Here is an 18,981-nt window from a genome sequence, read left to right on the forward strand (position 1 = left end):
TTTATTTATTTTTAAAGATTTTATTTATTTATTTGACAGAGATCACAAGTAGGCAGAGAGGCAGGCAGAGAGAGAGAGAGAGAGAGGGAAGCAGGCTTCCTGCGGAGCAGAGAGCCAGATGCGGGGCTCGATCCCAGGACCCTGAGATCATGACCCGAGCCGAAGGCAGCAGCCCAAACCACTGAGCCACCCAGGCGCCCCATCAAAAGTCTTTATTTTAAAACATAAAATAATTATTCTGCAAAGAGGTATGGAAATTTAGAAACAAATCATTCATAACCAGATGATATGCAATAACTACCTAAACAATAAATGAATAGTTTGATCCTTGATCTGCCTAATATCTCTTAGGTCAGTTTTCCATACTTTTCCATACTGATTTGAGACCCATATTGATTGTATCAATGGGGTTCTACATTCACTCACTGACTTTCACTGTGTTTGTTTAGTTAGGAGCTTTGGAGGGAGCTAAGAGGGCAAGATGAGAGCAGGCTGGAATACTCATGGTCCTGGATCTTCCATTCTGTTTCATCAGAGTCTGACTGTGACATTTTTATAAAGGCCAGTGCTCTTGTGCAATAACCTAAATGTTATAGCTACAATCTCCCAGATCTGGTGATGGCTGTATCCTTTGTTTCTTCGGGCTAAGAGGTGATACCAGCTTCCTTATTGTTACACCTGGACACAGCAGTGTTAGTTGACCTTAACTCTACTCTGCTTTGTAACAACTCTCCCTTTATGAAATTTCCACTATTAGCCATTTTTCTTTATCATTTCTTTTCTCTGAGCTGATTCATGTGGACCTAGAATAAAACATTATTTTCCTATTAATCAACATTCAGTAGCTATTATCAAAACATAATAGCTATTGTCAAAACATTTTACAGAGATCTATTGTCTTTGGATATATATATATATATATATATATATATATATATATAGTATATAAAATACATAATAGGGGTACCTGGATGGCTCAGTAGGTTAAGCAACCAGCTCTTGACTTTGGTTCAGGTAATGATCTCAGGGTATGTTTAAAATACATAATATATATTTCACTATGTATTGTATGTAATATATAATAATATGTGATATAGTTCACTATATAGCATACAATACAGTGTATATATATATGTATATATATAGTACATAATATTCTATAACATTACTTTATATAATATAAAAATATTAATATTATTATATTGATACACTATCTAATAATAAGTAATACTTCATTTGGGGGACCTCTCATTCAATTTGGTTAAGTTATACATGTGCATACTTATATTACATTTCCGAACTAAGGTACAGAAATACAATAGACAGGAAATTATAATATTGAACATGAATATGTTAAAATCATGAACATGTTAAAATCAACAAATTTAGATCACTTACTAAATGTCATATTAAATAATGGTCGTGATAATATAAACTGTGATTCCGGACCATACAAAATGGTAAATTGAGGGTACTATTCAGAAAAATATGAAGAGAAAATACAATAGCAATATTTCCTAACTCATTTTTATATGCTCTTTGAGGAGTCAGCAAAATTTGCCCCTGAAGCTGTCTAGCAGTATGCCCTGCAAGGGTTGAGCATACATGAGGGAGATCAAGGCTTGAGGTACTGATTTGTTTATGTTTTTTGGTTTTTTAAATACTTTTACTTATTTATTTGAGAGAGAAAGAGAGCAAGCTAGCAAGAGAGCACAAACAGGGGGAGTGGCGGAGGGAAAGGGAGAAGCAGGCTCCCCACTAAGCAGAGAGCCCAATGTGGGGCTTAAGCCCAGGACCCTGAGACCATGACCTGATCCGAAGGCAGACACTTAACTGACTGAGCCACCCAGGGGTCCCCTGATTTGGGTGTAATTTGCAGAGATGAATGATTGAAGACAATACCCTGGTAATAGAAGGATCACAAGGACATATTTTCAAAAAACATCATTATGCAGGAGCAGATGAAACAAGAGCCAGACAATACTACGGGCAAGAAAGAGTAAAAGAGATTTAATTGTAAAAGAACTATCCTGTCGGCTGACCACCAATCTATTAGCCTACCCAGATCTTACCCCTATTCTCGGTCTTCTCTCCGACCACAGTGTGTTAAGCGCCCCTGCTCCCACTCAGACTCAGCCCTTTAACTTTTGCACTGGATTCCATTGCCTCCTACATCCCTTAAGAAACCCTGCTCTTGCTCTGTAATATTTCCCCTTCTCTATAGAATCGCTCTCATTAGGACACCGTCATGCCATTACACTCCAATTTCAAAGAGGGGGGAAAAAAGTTCACTTGCTAGAATAGTCCTGTGGTAGATTCCATTATATTTTTTTATATGAATCCTTAGTATCTCCTACAGATTTGCTTGCACACATCTCCCATCCCTGTTCATATTCAGTTTGGACATATTGCTTTGCCTAATGGAATATTAATGGGCATGGCATAAGCAGAAACTTTAAAATCTCTTCTGTCATTCTGCTTGCTCTCTTGAATTCCTATGAGGTTACCTGAGAAGCACAGGAGATATGTAAATGCTGGACCTTTAGCCCATGCCCCAGAATGAAGATTATGCTAAACAAAGCAGAACCATCTGGAAGCCTGGAATCTTACCAGTTCAGGAATAGGACTGATGTAGATATTGAACTAACCCCACACACATTGGACAGAGACAACTGATATGCGGACATAAAAATAAGTGGTTGGTATTCTAATGAGGTACATTACTCCTGAAGTTAAACCAGTTACTTCATTCTCTATTCTGACTGTCACTTTCCTTTTTCTTACAAATTATACTATTTTATGAAACTACTCACAGACAGGTCATCATCAAGGACCACCCTCTTGACGAATGTGATGGGTGATCAGCAGCCCTGTTCTAAAGCATTTAAGAGAGTTGCCCATTCCCTTCTGAAGGGAGACCTTGGCTTCTAGGACATCCTTCTACTTACTGTTCCCCTGCTTCACCAACACCGATCTTCATTCTCCTTCCTCTTCCTCGCATCTCAGTGGTGGGTACTCAAAATTTGGTTCTCAAACCCTTTCTCCCAGACCCCTCCCCCACATATTCACATTTTTCTTTTTTTTAAAACTCAAATCCTAGATTATTTTACCTTATCCCATAGTATTACCTACCATCATTTTGATAATGACTGCCAAATATATAGATCTATCCCACATCTCTCTTTTGGGTTCTGACTCACTTTTATCCCACTTGGTGGAGATTCTAAGAGGCATCTCGAATTCACTGTGTCATTCATTAATCAGGACAAATGTACCCTATTGACGTAAGAGTCTGATACAGAGGAAACAACGGTTGCTGTACATCAGAACGCTCTGGACTACCTTTCCAAATTTCCATAACTCTAAGACTTTTTTTTTTTTAAGATTTTATTTATTTATTTGACAGAGAGAGATAGATCACAAGTAGGCAAGGAGGCAGGCAGAGAGAGAGGAGGAAGCAGGTTCCCCGCTGAGCAGAGAGCCCGATGTAGAACTCAATCCCAGGACCCTGGGATCATGAACTGAGCCAAAGGCAGAGGCTTTAACCCACTGAGCCACCCAGGTGCCCCTCTAAGACTATTATAAGATAAAAAAGTTTAAGAAAATGAGACTCTTCTTCCTTAAGCCATTTAAATGATATCTGATTTAACACCAGCGGCAAATACAGTTATATCAGTTTTAAGGTATGAGAATATGCAGACTTTTTTTGTTTTAAGTGACTGAATCTGAAGATCATGAGCCCCTAAAATAAGTGCAGAAAAAAGGGAAAAAAATGAAAAAATAAAGCCCTCATACATCTGATACACCTAAATAAGTGTGAATTACACAACGGTGCATGAAATTACCACTTGCTATATCCTGCGATTTTAAAAACTTCCAAAATTCAGATCTTTAAAAGATTACAATTTCCTTCCACAAATTATGTGAATATTTAATAGAAAACTGATTACAAAGTTGAAATTGCTAAACACTGTTTTATAGAGAATGCTTTCCTCACCAAATATTCTTTAGTGATCTTTAACAAATCCAAGACAAGCAAAGGTAAAGATTAATCTTTATAATGTATTCAAAATAGTAAGAATCCCGAAGATCTAATGTATTTACTTTTGTGACAAGAATGCTTTTTAATGTATTGTGTTTTTTTCTAGGAAAAAAACTTACTTTTCAAAATAGCAATTAAACATTATTTATAGTCCAAAATCTACATGTTTTCAATATATTCCCCTCCAGTGAGAGCCTGTTTGCAGTTCTGCTCTATTGCATTTGTGTTTCCATGTTTCTTCCTCTTTTCAGTTTCAACTAAGTCTCCCTTTTGTCTCATACATTTCTTTTGACACTAAAGCTACGTATTTTACTCTATTGGCGGCTTGTCCTGAGGATAATTGTAAAATCTGTCTTTTTCCAATTATGAGAGGTGTTCTATAAATTCTTCGGGGTATATTCATTTTGAGATGTGTTCCCATAACCTCCATTAATGTTGCCCAGTTAAACTTGATCTATGGCTTTCCTTTTCTAAGTGACTTCAGCCCTGTGTTAATGCAGTTTTGTTTATCATCTCTAAACTCCCCCTGACCCACGTGCAATCTCTCACAAATGCTTTGCATGTAGGTCATTTATCACATCGCACACCACAAAGTAATATAATACCAACTGCTTTGCTTGAAAGGTGAAATATTACTACTTCTTTGTTGGTTGCCAGACCCCCACACTATGTAAAATACAATATTAAAGCATAATCAACTGAGCAAGAGTAGTATTGAACTAAAATAAACTTAGCTTTAAAAATCACATGCTTAGATTTCTCAACGAAACAAAGACCTGTAGGAAGTAGTATCACAAGTTATGTCCTAGGTGATATTCAAAAATGACATACTCCTCATTTTACAGTTGAGAATATATTACCAGCTTGTAAGTACATTTATTATGGTGAATAGGTGGTAATTTTTTTTTATACACGTTCTCTTGAGTATAGCCAATCTGTGAAGTTTCTGTATTTCATATCTTCTCATTTTCTTAAGCTTTTATTTTCCAACTTCCAAAATACCCCATAATACGCTTCTTTTTTTAAGACACGTATTTTTAACTCGTTTGAGATCCTAGTTTCCAGAATACTACTCTCGCATCACGAAAATGAATTTCAGTTCTATTTAATTTGAGTTTTCTATAATATGCATAGGAGTATAGATATTGTATAGTGTTTTTTATCTATAGAAAGTCCCAGATCTTGTCATCACCCTGGAGGCACAGGTTTGAGGAACTGGGCGGTGGTATCACACACCGACTCAGACTTCCCTCCTAGCTAACCCCGTCCTCTGGAGAACCTGCTCTCCAAGTGTCTCCTTCCCTTGCCAGGTCCCTTCACAAGCTTTTCAGCTTGAATCCTGTGTGTTATGTCAATCACTCAAACTGGCCTTTCACCATTAACTTTAGTTTATTTGCTACTCAAATTTTCTACCACAATCATACCTTGGGAAACCCCAGTCGTTTCATTTCTCAGATCTTGCAATAGCAGCTCAGCATTATTAAGAGACATAGTCACAGAGAGCTTCAATTACAAATACAACATTCCTAGCTCTCTGTGGAAACTCAGTTATACTCAGGGATTAGTTTTTGTTTTGTCTTGTTTTTAGTCACCCCCAGTCAACTCATCTAGGCCTTTTCCTATTTTCCACTATGGCTATTTTGAAACCTTAAGCCCCTAATTCCACTGGCTTTATTCTTAGTGTGTCAGCCAGCCTCCTTCTCCTCACCAAAGAAAGACAGGGCTTTCCCTTCTTCCCCATCTTCTGTCTCATAGCTAATGTTCCTCTTCACTTTGTTTTCCCTCCATGCTCAGGTCAAACTACACCCATCTTCCCCCAAGGCTGCAACTTTCTGCCCTCTCCAAAGCCATGGAAAATTGAATCTTCTCTGCTGTGTCTTTCATCTCTTATCGTGTCTTCTCTTCCTTCACTTCCTCCTTCTCCTTATTCCATAAAGTCATCTTCTCCTTATTCCATAAAAATTTGACAGAGAGAAATAATGGAGAGGCAGGCAGAGAGAGAGAGGGAAGCAGGCTCCCCGCCGAGCAATGCGGGTGTGTGATCATTGAGCCGAAGGCAGTTAATAGTGGCTTAACCCACTTTCTTAAACCTTGTTCTTAAACCTTCAAGTAACCCCCTATATAATATTTTCCTTCCATTGCCAGATTTATTTGAAAAGATGATTTGCCCTTTCTGGCTTCCTTCTTAGGCCCCAAATCTACTGAAGTTTGGTGATTGTTCTCCCCATTTTACAGTTATTATGGAAAATGATGATGACAGTTAACAGGTAAGATCCACCAATTTTTACTGACCCTCATTTTGCTTAAACTCCATTACTGAGTTTATAGGATCTCCATCTTTTGCTGTGGGAATGCCTCCCTCCTCAGCATCTGAGACACTAGAATGTTTGACTTGCCTCCAACCACTCATTTTGTCAACTATGTTAACAAATCCTAAATGTGCAGCGTGGGGGCTCATAATTCTTCTTCATATCAGAACCATATTCATAATACTTTCTAAAATCCCACATTAACTTCAAATGGGTAACCAAAACACAATGTTCCTGAAGCAAACGCCTCACTCCTTAACAACGCAGAAGCTGCCCCATCTTTCTTTCTGTTTTCCCTTTCAGTTACTCTTTGAAGTAAGAATTACTTTTCTCTTTTTCTTATCTTTAAATTTAATCATTACATCCTTCCAATTTTATGTCAGAACTCTCTGCTTGCTTTTATTTATTCTCCTAGTTCACGTCCATCCATATCAGCTACAGGGTTTTTTTTTTGTTGTTTTTTTTTTGTTTGTTTGTTTGGTTTTTTTTTTTTGTTGTTGTTGTTGAAATGGAAAAAAAATTCCATTTAGTTTAAATGAACAACAACAAAAAAGGAATTTGTTGGGTCAAGCGAGTACAGAAGAAATTTCAGCCTCGGGCATGACTGCATTCAAGTATGCAGATATCATCCATTATTTCTTTCTCAAATACTTTGTTTTTACTGACCTTTTTCTCTTTGCTTTCATAGTGGTGCTCTCAGGTGTATTTTATCAGGTTAGTAATTAATCAACATATTGATGAAATGCCTATGGTCTGAGAGTTCCAAATAATCAATTATCGATAAATACTTGATTTGCATATGTCTCATGAGAAAGACCAGAAGAAGGTGCGCTTGAATTGGCAAGTCTGAGGCTCATGACCATGCTACAGTGAAGTGAGGGCTGGTATCTATTCAGTATGAAAGGACTGCAAACAGAGATGGCCTGATACCCAAAGAGGAAAATGCTTGATATGCCAGGTCATGATGGGCCCAAGACCAATTTAATCTACATAGTCATTTTTTCAATTATCCAACTACTCACTGAAAACAAACAAACAAACAAAAAATCACTTAGGTAAGTAGGGAATTAACTAGGAGCTATGTAAATAGACCTACTTCATTCGTCTAACATATAAATCTGATACTTGACAAATACAGCCCAAATTCTTGAGGATGGCACTCAAAGCCCTCCACACACTGTCCAATTTGCCTTTCCATTTCAACTCAGTCCTAGTTACCCTGGAACTCTTGGCTACTTGAAGTACAGTCTATACATTACTTGCTTTTTAAGTTTTCAGCTTTGGGCATAATGCTGAGAAGAATGTGCTAGAGGAATTCCTGGCACAGAGTATGAGCTCAGTAAATATTTGTTGACTCAAGTCTCAGCAGTTGAACCTGTGCAGGAAGTAGCTGAAATGAGCATTTTCATTTATTGATGCAGATGGCGGGGGAGGGGGAAACAGCCAAGTATTTATATGGACCTAATTTTTATAGGCCAAAAATGACTTATCGTATTTTGATATTTGAAGTGTAAGTTCAGGAACACATGGCTGGGGGAGAGAATAAGAACTGGGTGTTCTCTATTCTCTCTGAATGCTTCTAAAATTTAGTGTGGAATGTACTTTTCCATCAGTCTTCCCTAGGTTAATGATCCGTAGCTGCCTTGAATTGGCAGCTCATTGCAACAGTTTGGTACGGTTTTCAGCTATCCAGAACACAGTAATTTTCCTAAAGATAAAATAATCCTTCCCATCATATTTTGCACAGGTAGCTATGCCCTCTCTCCTCAATTTTTAACTAAGACTCAAACAATTAAACAAAAGAAGTCAAGATATTTCTAATGAAAAGTCTATGCAAAAAAAGTGACATTAAAAACCGTCACAAAACTGGGGTGCCTGGGTGGCTCAATGGGTTAAACTTCTGCTTTTGGCTCACGTCATGATCTCAGGGTCCTGGGATCGAGCCCCTCATTGGGCTCTCTGCTCAGCAGGGAGCCTCCTCCCCCTCTCTCTCTGCCTGCCTCTCTGTCTACTTGTGATCTCTGTCAAATAAATAAATAAGATCTTAAAAAAAAAAAACTGTCACAAAACAAATTAATCCACTTTAAAAATATGGTTAAATACAATTACACTTTTTTTTTCATAAACCTATATTTTATATGATGTTGGTTCTTCCTGATGCAGGAAATTTATCTTTATTGTTTGACTAATGTAGGATATAGAATTGAATATAGAACTTCACGTATGATCTCAGAAAACATCAAAAGCATATCTGACACATCCTGAGCATCTATCTGAAGGTCATGTCCAAGTCAAGCACAGGTATGCAGACATTTGGCAGATGATCTCAAGAAAAAATGTCTGGAATTGCAATAGATATTCTTTTGCAAAAGTTGATATGCCAGGTCATGAGAAGCCTAAAACCAACTTAATCTACATAGTCATTGGTACATTATCCACATACTCATTAAAAAAACAACAATAAAAACAACAGCATCAACAACACCTAGATAAGTAGAGGGTTAAGTGGGAGCTATGTAAGTGTACTTACTTCATACTCAGGAAAATGTGAGTCATGGCTTCCATGATTTTTCTCAATTGATATCATAACACACAGTGTTACCTATTTCAAACCTAAGATTTGGTATTAGCAGTATGTGGAATTTACTAATAGTTTTCTGTTTCAACAGCTACTTGGGTCTTGAAAATCCCCTTTCATTAGTGTGTCTTCTATTTCCCAAACTGGAGATCAGACAACCTGAAATTTGTATCTTCTATAATAATTGTGACCATGTTTCATCAGACAATATAGTCATCAGTGGTTGCTAAACTTTGGTGCAATTAAAATCACCTTATAATGAATAAAAATAATCCAGGGGCCCAAGCCTGGAGAACGGAAATAAAACCTAGGCCTCTATTTTTACAAATTTTTTGGAGTCATCCTGATATACACCAAAGTTGAATTAGTCTTTCCATTAATATGGAGTTAAACAACAACAACAAAAAAACAAAACAACAATAACAAAAAACAAGGGTCCCCCCCACCATACATTCTTTGTTCTAGAAACTTTCATATTCATAAATCAAAATCACTCTCTCGGGTTCAACAACTCTGTCCCATATTTCCACATTTTCTCCCTCCTTATATTACATGTTATATTCTACATCAACATAGTTCAAATAGTACGTATTTAAAAAAAAAAAACACCTCTTTTTTTTTAATATTTTATTTATTTATTTGACAGAGAGAGATCACAAGTAGGCAGAGAGGCAGGCAGAGAGAGAGAGGGGAAGCAGGCTCCCTGCTGAGCAGACAGCCTGATGCGGGGACTCGATCCCAGGACCCTGAGATCATGACCTGAGCCGAAGGCAGCGGCTTAACCCACTGAGCCACCCAGGCGCCCCAAACACACCTCTTTTAAGAAACCCAACTTAAAATAGCTAAGTTAAAACTTAGTAAGTCATGCAATTTATGGGCAAAGTAAGTCACACTTTTTTTTTTTCTTTTTAAAGATTTTATTAGCTTTATTTGAGAGAGAAAACATGAGAGGGGAGAAGGTCAGAGGGAGAAGCAACTCCCCATGGGGCTGGGAGCCCGATGCGGGACTCTGAGATCATGACCTGAGCCAAAGGCAGTCCCTTAACCAACTGAGCCACCCAGGCACCCAAGCCAAACCTATCTAATTAACGAGGCTCTACATGTTGTTTGCAGAGATGAGAAGATTGTATTTAAATAGTTTGTTTTTGTTTTTGTTTTTGTTTTTGTTTTTTAAGTATGTGTGTGTTTTCTGCTTTGTTTTGTTTTGTTTTTACAGTAGATGCAGTGGTCGCACCCTTCAACAGCACATACTATGTCTTTGCACCTCTGGTCCTTATGTCTGGACTCATCCCACCCCCACACGCACCGGATCATTCTGTGGCAGACTCATCAGTCAGGACTCAGCTCAACAGATGACGTTCAGAGCTTTTCTCATGTATTTTATTTTAACTTGTGTTTTGCCAATCTCTTAAGAGCCTTTTTTCCCAAACATCTAAAATTGTGCCTCACAAATAATGGGTACTCAATACATATTTGTTAAATGAATAAATAAATAAAAGCACAAATGACTGAATAGATACACGAATGAATAATTCATCTAAGAGGCATCTTTCAGTAAGTAACGCAGATTTCCATAATATTATGCAAATATTTTCATGTATAGTCTTTCAGCTATATTTGGCATTTACTGTACATGGGGGATTATGTCTTTCATAAAAGTAACTTTACAAAATAAAATATGCGACAAAGAATTTTAAAAAATAGAAAATGCAAGATTGAGTTCATTGAATGAAGTGATTAGGAATGGAGAAGGTTCTGAAAAGCTGGATCTACTCCCAATCAATTGGCCATTTTCACACTGTGTAAATTTGAGCCCTATCTTCAGAGTAGGAGTTCTGAATTCTAATCATGCAGTAACGTAAACTACATCTGTGTTTTCTTTTCTTTTTTTTTTTTTTTTTAAGATTTTATTTATTTATTTGACAGAGTAGGCAGAGAGGCAGAGAGAGAGAGAGAGGAGGAAGCAGGCTTCCTCCTGAGCAGAGAGCCCGATGCGGGGCTTCATCCCAGGATCCTGAGATCATGACCAGAGCTGAAGGCAGATGGTTAACCCACTGAGCCACCCAGAGCTGAAGGCAGATGCTTAACCCACTGAGCCACCCAGAGCTGAAGGCAGATGCTTAACCCACTGAGCCACCCAGAGCTGAAGGCAGATGCTTAACCCACTGAGCCACCCAGAGCTGAAGGCAGATGCTTAACCCACTGAGCCACCCAGGCGCTCTACATCTGTGTTTTTTGTGTGGGTACAAGTAAGGGATTGGACGATGTCATTCTGAAGTCCCACTTCAATTTTCAGGTTCTAAGAATGAAATGGACTTCAGGAAGAAAAGATAATTCTGACACATCCCTATGAATATAAAGATAAATATTTATTGCTCGGTGAATTCAAAAATTCCAGACTATTTTTTTGTAAAGTAGATAAAGCTTGCTGATAGTCTATATTTCGTGACAATTAGAGTAACATCTCATTTGTATAACACTTTGGGTGTAATTTACACATTAGTTAGCGATTTGCAAGGAACTTTCACTTACATTATTTTAATTGACCCTCACAACTGTACATGTATCTACATGGCCCCGTGTGTGTAACCAGAGATGGTATCATCCTTTCATTCCCCTCCTCACCTCTGCATCCCCCACAGGAAGGTAATTGATGTTTAGAGAGCTCAAGTGATTCACTGAAATGTACACGGCTGGCAGTCACTGACCTTTTTTTTTTTTTCACTAAGTCAATATTCTAACTACTAATATCAACGCTTGTTCTTATGCTTGAATGTCAAAATTTAGAATCTCTCTCATAAGATCTCTCATAAGATGCAGACACACATATTCAATAGCCTACTGGATATTATCAGTTGATTATCCTATAGCTACCTATAGGTCAACATTTCTGTACATGTTCCTAAACCAGTTTAAACATATTCCCTGACACAGAAAATGACACTGTTCATTATCCAGTTGCCTCTGCTGAAAACTTGACAGTCATTCTTTGTACCCAATCAATCTTGGGTAGAGGAAAGAATACTGGTAAAATTTAATAATGGGCAAAATGATAGTAGAGATGACCAAAGCAAGTGGGAAATAAAACAAAAGGAAAGACACTAAGTGTCCCTCTGTTCCTACCTGACAATTTTTCTTTTTGAGAATTTCTAGTCTGAATGACTTTAATATCCTGGACAGAAAATTAAGCATTTTTCTGTAACTTATGGGGAATTATCTCTTCCATTAAGAGTATCCTCACAAAAGGGTGCCTGGGTGGCTCAGTCGACTAAGCAACTGCCTTCACCTCAGGTCATGATCCCAGAGTCCTGGGATCTAGTCCCTCATAGGGCTCCCAGCTCCGCAGGAAGTCTGCTTCTTCCTCTGACCTTCTACCCTCTCATGCTCTCTCTTACTCGCTCTCTCTCAAATATAAATAAAATCTAAAAAACAAAAACAAAAACAATAAAAAGAGTACCCTTACAAAATAAAAAGCATCAAAAATTTTTTTTAAAGTATGATCAAATAGTTGAGATTTAATTTCAAGCCCAGAATGATCCCTTCTGGCCATTCTCCCAATAAATTCTTATAGTGCGTTTTCATAAATCATAGTAGAAATATATCCTCCTTTTTTTTTGAAATTTGCTAACATACTTTATCATTGGAATTTCATGGTGTTGGATAGAAAAGGCATTTTCATTTATGCCCACTCTATAAACTACTTCTGGACTATTTAAACACTGTTAAAAAAAAACAATTTAGAATCAAATACCACTGGGATTAGAAAGAAAGCACTAAAATTTGGTCAGGATGAACATTAGTTCATTAGAACATTAATAAGGACATGCATATAAGTATCAAATATGTATATTATTTTATCATTAGAATATTTATAGTGCACCTCATCTTTTGCTCTTAAGTAAACAGAGAGATCCCAACAGAATCGTTATGTTGTATACTCTTTCCTAAAAAAAAAAATAAAAATAAAAACAAACAAACAAAAAAAACACTTTGGGAAAAGGCCATTGCTATGATTCTAATGGATTTTGACAACTTCCAGCCATATGTTACATTTTGGTTCTGACTTTAACCCATGTTTTTAAACCCATTTTTTAAAAACTAGCATAACAATAAAAGTAACTTGAACATCATATGGATTTCAGACTTTGTCTCAATAATGAAGAACACAGCTTCAGGACCGAGATTTTCTGGGTTAAATCTGGGTCCTGTGGTAATAGCTGTGCACCATTGGACAAACTCTTGGACTGACTTGCATCATCTGCAAGATGGGGTGACAGCAGCACCTGCTGTAGGAGATGGTTCTGAGTGTGAAATGAGTTCCTCTATGTGAGGCACGTGAGACAGGGTCCGGCTACAGCTACTTCTCCCCTCTTCTCCTATCCCATCCACTGGCTTCCCCTCCACCCTTAACAGTGACGACTGTAATAATTTTATGCTCATTTTATAGTCTTAGCTGATAATGCACGTATCTCCAGGTTTAATAGGTATGTGTGTACTTGATTTCTTTTTTTTTTTTTTTAACAATTGAGTTCTCCAAAAATGGTACATTATTGTATGTAGTTTCTGTAACATTTTTGTCACTCAATATTTTTTCTAACATTATTTATAGTTTTGATGTAGTTTATTCATTTTCACATTTTATATTTTTATAGTACTCCATGTGTCACTAGAGTACAAATTAATGTTTTTTTCTCTTATGAATATACATTTGGTTTTATTACTATTTTAAAAATAATTATTAACAATGTTAGCTTTCATGTGCCTGGGTGACTCAGTTGGTGAAGCCTCTGCCTTCTGCTTACAGCATGGTATCCTGGTACTGGGATTAGGGTGCATGGGGTTTCCTGCTTAGTAGAGAGTCTGTTTTTCCCTCTGTCCGGCACTGACCCCCACCCTGCAATTCATCTCCCTTTCCTCTCAAATAAATAAAATCTTTAAAAGAAATAGCCCCCAAAACAATGCTAGCTTTCCTTTGATAAGTTTTAGGTTTTTTTTTTTTTTTTCCACTTTTTAATCACATCCTTTATGTAATTATATGTTTTAGTGGACTAAGATGGAGGTCTGTTTTTGCTTGATCTGTTTGGAAAACAACCCATAATATGCAGGATTCACAACGACTTCAAACATTTGGGCTTTCCAATATTCCAATTCCAGTAGGTTTAATATGGACAAAACGATATATCTAATAGGTTCAAAAATCTTCTCCCTAATAGTAGATACCTTATAGGTTGTTAATATATAAAATATGACACAATTATTAATATTTAACATTTGAACATGAAAGTTATTATCAGGGTGGGTACGGTCATTGAAGAATTTTTATTGCAAACCTGCATTGTAACAAAAATTTAGTTGAGCAGGTTTTTTTGTTTTTGTTTTTTTTTCAGGTTTTTGAGTGCTATACTTCTACGGACACATTGAACACCTTCAGACCAACCTTAAGGGAAACAAAAAAAAAACAAAAACAAAAACAAAAAACAAACGTAAATTTAAGAGAAGGAAGACTTTCTGTGTTTGGAGGTTCTGACATGGGAGTGTAAAGGGCAAGTAAAGTGGTAAACTAAGAAGTGATCCTAAAGTATAAATGTAATAAAATAAGAAATATTAGAAACAGTGTCTCCTGATATGCCAAGAAATTGAGCTAAACACACATCATTATAGCGTTACTAACCAAAAGGTTTAACTCATTTGGGGAGAAATTTTCTGGTATTTTAGAAGAAAATTATTATCTTTTGCAAGCCATTTATTTTTAAGTCATTCTACTGGATGCTTTCTATATATGTGTGATCACATTTAATCCCTATACCTCACAGACCTATCCTTAGTAGATTCAAAAGCTGTGACAGACAAATGAGGCTGGGACTCCAAATTTACATCTCAAGTGGGTTGTTATTAAGGGACAGAGATGGTGTTAAAATGCAGGTCAACCTTACTCCAAAGTAATGATTTTACTTTTTTAAAAGAGAAAAGGAGATACTATCCTGAAGCCTACTGCTCTCCTCATTATTAGAGGTTTTCTCGAAAAAACAAAAAAGCATGTGTGTGCATGTGTGTGATAACTGTACAACAATTGGACAATCAGTATGCAAGATCTTTAAGAACATTCAGAGGGTAATAACCATATATGCAAATCAACCATTAAATAAAGATTCAAAGTATGCATTTTCCTTTTAATATAAGCATTTGAATAAGATGGTCATTGAAAATAACTAATTACTTCTATTAAAGAATTCATAATATACTGATGTATGTCAAAATAATTAGCTGTCAGAAAGCAGAAAAGCTTGTGTTATTCTTTAAAATAGCAAAACTTCTTTCACCTCTGACCTGCTTTGATTTTGTTGATTCAATAAGTGCCAGACATTTCCATTCAACCCAGAATTTATGTCTCTTATAACTATCACGATGACAGACTCAGCGCCCTGCTTCATCTTGCTGTTCTACTAAGACTAACCATGTGAAATAAAATAAGCTCGGCATGTCAGAATAATTCAGTAATTAAGGAAAAGTATCATTACCCTACGGATAACTAAACCAGGTCCTGAACAAAAGGAAAACAAAACGAATCTTGCTTCTTGTTTCATTACTTGTTCCAGACTCAAGGTCAATTTATCCACTCTTCATTGTCTCCCTAACGTAATAATCAAGCCTTGCCTGGAATGAAACCATAGAAGTCATGCAGAAGATTGAAAAAAATAAAATAAAGGGTCAGATGAAAGAATATTATGAATACAATGATCAAATAGGAATTAACCAGAATAATATATTTTTCCAAAATATTCTGTTCCTTACGAGATGACAGGTGATATATTCTCATGTCAATAACTGTGCATTTCAATTACTGCCAGCCAAAAGCTCTTGTCACTCATCATACACTACATTATATCTGGCACTTTGTGATGCCAGTTCCTTTGGGATTACAATAAAAATAATACCCTCATTAACAGAGTGATAAGTATTTGAACACTGTGCCAACATTTAACTCATGTCTGCCAATCGAAACAGGAAAATGTTCTTTATTGATTGGAGAAAGGATCTTGTTTGAAGATAATTGACTCTGAGTTTTTCATTGACATAATACCACCTCCGGAAGAAACATAGGCTCAGCTTAGAAAACAAAGGTTAGATGGAAGAGTCTGATCACTTTCTCCTCACTCAAGCAAGCTCCTATTGACTTGAGTGAACGTTCTGTCTGCCTGTGAATCAAAGGATTATAGATCATTTGGTCCACTTCAAAAGCAGAAAAAATGTCTTCAAAGAAGAAGCTTACACAGAAGCAGGGCATACGAAATAGAAAGAGCCAGGTTTCCCTCATAGAGAAAAGGCAGGAATGGAGTGGGGTAGCCAAGAATAGAAACAATATTAATAATAATAATAATATATTAATAATAATAAAATAACTATTTCAAAAAAGGAAACACTCGCACAAATAAGTATTTTACTGCATTAAAATAATTGCAGCTAAGATGTTGGTACAAGGCAGATGTTCCATCTTAGAAATGTTAAGGCTGAGATGCCAATGCAACAAACATCCAAGTAAAAAAATGTTACTGAGTGTTGAGCCGGAGAGTGGAAATCAGCGTGTATACCACACATATGGCTACAAATGAGAAGGAGCCTTAGCAATGGAGTGTCAGGACTTTCAGAGGGGGCATGTCAGGGAGATCAGAAGTATCAGCAATAAAAACCAAGGCGCGGTGGGAAGTGAGGTGACCGATGACCCAGAAGCCAAGGAAGAAATGCTCCAAGGAGGAGGGAGCGATGTCATGTTTAAAATCCTGCTGGGAGCCGAATAAAAGGATCACGGAACTGACCTTGGGATTCCACATTGAGATTCTAATAAAAACCGGTTTGGTGAAGTTATGTGTATGACAGTATGATCTAACGGGTTTCCGAAGACAATCGGAGATGCTCAGTGTTAGGTATTAGAGACGGCACTACGAAGGAACGTTCCGGTAAACTGGAACAAGAAATGAACTTGCTGATTAAATGAGAAAAGGCCTCCGGAGAGGGTTTTCATGCTAAAGGAAATGGTCACAGAGGATGGTGGGGTGAGAAGGAGGAGGGAAGATGCTAGCAGCGCTCCCGGAATAGGTGAAAAACAAGAGAATCTAGTTCACAGCTGGAGAGTCTGGCCTCAGCAGGGAGCCCAGGAAATTCACTACAGCTGTGGGATGGAAGGAGGCATATGGGGCCCATGTCCTAGAATATGAGAAATTCAGAGTATATGAACTAGACACATAGGGTGCATCTATCTACCCAAGTGACTGTGAGGATGACAGATGACAATTATAAAGTTACTGATACACAGTAAATGTTTATAGGTAGTAAATATCAGCTTTTAAAAACACACATGCTGGAGCGCCTGCGTGGCTCAGTAGGTTAAACCTCTGCCTTTGGCTCAGATTATGATCTCAGGGTCCTGGGATAGAACCCTGCATCGGGCTCTCTGCTTGGCAGGGAGCCTGCTTCCTCCTCCCTCTCTCTGCCTGCTTCTCTGCCTACTTGTGATCTCTCTTTGTCAAATAAATAAATAAAGTCCTAATAAATAAATAAATAAATAAATATGCACACGCTAAGTAGTGTCAGACTTATCTAACCTCATCCAGTAACGGGTTCCTTTGTGCCCAGCACTTGTGGCTATGAAGAATAGAGCTGGAAGGGTCTGCCCATCTTCACAAAGCTGCTATGATTCCTAATTCCACACACTCCTTAAGCCAGAATTCACACACAGTGAATTCACACACAGAGATCTGACCATTCAGAAGTGACTGCTGCTTCCTTTCCCCACAAGAACAATCAGCAAAAGTATACTTTAAAAAGGAAAAGCATTACCAAAAAAAAAAAAAAATTACAAATACTGAAACCAGCATCATTAAACCCAAAATGTAAATATGTTTTAAATAAGTATTAAATAAAAATATTGCATTCTTAAAGACCTTCAAAAAAGGATAAAATCCTCAGGGCCCCTGACTGGCTCAGTTGGTAGAGCACTTGACTCTTGATCTCAGGGTCATGAATTCAAGCCCCACACTGGGCATGGAGCCTACTTAAAAAAAGGGGGGGCTGGGGCACCTGGGTGACTCAATGGGTTAAAACCTCTGCCTTCGGCTCAGGTCATGATCCCAGGGTCCTTGGATCAAGCCCCATGTCAGGCTCTCTGCTCAGCAGGAGGCCTACTTACTCGTGTCTCTCTGCCTGCTTCTCTGCCTACTTGTGATCTCGGTCTGTAAAATAAATAAATAAAATATTTTTAAAAAGTAGGGGGGCAGTAAAACTGTCAAGATGCTCTTATGTTATAGGCCAAGGGATCGGCCATGTAGTGTTTTGGGGGACCATGTAACAGTGAGTTATTTTCCTGTGTCTACCCATCTTGCTGCACAGGTTCAAGCATAACAGGAGACAAAATATAGTTTACAGCTGAGCGGCCCCAGTGTTCCTAGCATGACCACTGACACTGGCTCATTTTCTTCCATTCTCAGCTTTGGCTGCCAGCTCCCATGAGAGTGGCTGGAGGTAAGGACATCCCTCTCTCTTCTGGGCTCCCTGAACATGGTCAGGTTGTGGTTTTCCTGTGAGGAAAGGACCCAAGGACCCTGTGTCTTATCGTACTTAGGCTACAAAGGGAGTCCAAGGCCTCTTGTCTACTACAATGCTCTCAAGGGCTGCACAACTCCCTTCCATGAGCTGTCTCTCCAAAACACAAAGCCAAAAGTGGTTCCCCTAAAAACTAACCTCTTTCCAATCTCCGCCCTTGCAGGGAGGTGTGAAGGTCAAGGTGACGACCTGGCAGAAGGTAGATCTCACGTGTGTCCCCCACCACGGGCAGGACTGAGACCTGGCCAGGGAACACTAGTGGTTCTTCCCCTTCCCTCTTCAGGATTAATGGGTGTAGAGAGAAGGATGGAGTTGTCCTTCCTTTTTATTCTTGGGCACACTATGGCCAAGGGTCAGGGAATGATGTCCACATGCGGTGGGCCGGGCCCCAACATGAGTGTGACAAGGCCAGGCTCATTCTTGTATCTGATCAATCTGACATCAGTGACAGTCTG

This window comes from Mustela putorius, unplaced genomic scaffold (genome assembly GCF_011764305.1).
Source record: "Mustela putorius furo isolate JIRA1106 unplaced genomic scaffold, ASM1176430v1.1 tig00000589_pilon_pilon_pilon, whole genome shotgun sequence".
NCBI lineage: Eukaryota > Metazoa > Chordata > Mammalia > Carnivora > Mustelidae > Mustela > Mustela putorius.